Source organism: Salmo salar, chromosome 11, assembly GCF_965601325.2.
Source record: "Salmo salar chromosome 11, fSalSal1, whole genome shotgun sequence".
NCBI lineage: Eukaryota > Metazoa > Chordata > Actinopteri > Salmoniformes > Salmonidae > Salmo > Salmo salar.
Genome location: NC_138301.1, coordinates 30,432,501 through 30,434,520, shown reverse-complemented (window position 1 = coordinate 30,434,520; position 2,020 = coordinate 30,432,501).

Sequence of the window (2,020 nt, the reverse complement as noted above, 5' to 3'; positions counted from 1 at the left end):
ATACTCCATACTCTGTCATTCTGATCCATTCTGGATCACACTGATGGGTTCGTTTGGAATGGCCTCCTTGGTACACAGTGTGCACACATTCTCCGCCATCGGCTGTTTTCTGACCCCCCAGGGGAGAGTTCACTCAGCATCCCCATTGAACCCTCATACCCCTGTTTGTGTGTGTTTGTCTCACTCCTGTCTCAGCCTTTTCTCCAGTTCCATCTCTGTCAGGGACAGGTGTACACTAAGCCACTCAGAAAACACACACAGAGACACAGCATCCATCTTACCACAGCAGCTTTTAACACATTTAAAAACAGCATTTCCAAGATAGCTCAGCCACATGTCCAAAAACTCCCAACACAACAGAAACCGTTACTAATTTATAACCCTGGATGGATGGAGCAGGGAAACTTCCAGACGAATCAGGGCAGAAAGAAAGGAGAAAGAAATCCGCGAAATTGAAATCAATAATTTCATTAAATGCAGACCCTATTCTCCTCCTGCCTCTCTCCTGCAGCGGCTCTACTTCCCCTCAAACAACAACAACAATGACAACACAAGGAAACAGCAGAGAAACAAGAGTTGACCTTTGTCCAGTAGCCAACCATTCCATTTATTTCTCCCTTATCAAGCTGCTGATCAGAAGAGGCATCTACACTGATAATGCCCAGGATAATAGCAAGACCAGGCAGGAGCTAACGACAGAGAGACAGGCCAGAGAAAGAAAAATGTGTTTTGGCTGTCTTCTTTTTCTCTCTGCGTGCACGCACACACACACACACACACACACACACAGTATGTGATATAAGGAGGGCCCTTAGGAAAGTTTTACAAGGATTGTTGTTCTGGCGCTGGTTGTTTGTGCCTCTAATTCAAGGTATCCCATCAATAAGTGAGGGAACATCTTGTGTGTGTATGGTTTGGTAGTCTGACATTTAACAAGCCCTGGGACTATCTGCTGCAAACAGAGGTAACACATACTGCTTTCTGTGTGTGTGTGTACTGACCAACTGCCAACACAAAACTAATGATGTCATAGAATTATACATGTACATACACATGTACGATACATGTGAACAGCCTAACGTGTGAAAGACTCCAGAGACCATATTAAAGCCTATGTCTGGTACTGTAGCTAAAGGCTGGCCAACCAGAAGTGAGTGAAACCCTCAGTGCTGTCTTCTTGTAGCAGTAATCTCCAGAGGCCTCAGGAGAAAGATCCCCTCTGCTGTTGTCTTCCTCCATCTGAAGCAGGCCCATTATCCAGGCCTTAGTATCCGCAGGCCTGCAGCCCCTTAGTACCTCAATATCAGCAGACTTGGTTGCCTGCAGCCTTTGTCACTACCACTACCTCCTCTGATTTACTGCCTCTATGGCTCAGGGGTGTTAGCACCCTCAACAGCCTCATCCCCAACCTCCACAGCCCCGTCCCCACCCTCCACAGCCCCGTCCCCACCCTCCACAGCCCCGTCACCACCCTCCCCAGCCTCGTCCCCACCCTCCACAGCCCCATCCCCACCCTCCACAGCCCCGTCCCCACCCTCCACAGCCCCGTCCCCACCCTCCACAGCCCCGTCCCCACCCTCCACAGCCCCGTCCCCACCCTCCACAGCCCCGTCCCCACCCTCCCCAGCCTCGTCCCCACCCTCCACAGCCCCGTCCCCACCCTCCACAGCCCCGTCCCCACCCTCCACAGCCCCGTCCCCACCCTCCACAGCCCCGTCCCCACCCTCCCCAGCCTCGTCCCCACCCTCCACAGCCCCGTCCCCACCCTCCACAGCCCCATCCCCACCCTCCACAGCCCCGTCCCCAACCTCCATCACCCCATCCCCAAGGCACAGATTGGCCATGACCCCGGGGGAATTACCCTCAACAGAGGTGGCTAAATTCTCTCCTTGGTCAACTCTACCATTCTCAGGGATCCCTCTGTCATCTGCAGATTAGCCTGCTACGCTAACATAGGCCTAGACCATATCTACACTCATACAAATGAATCAGGACTTCTTCAATTCCTATTCCTAATGAA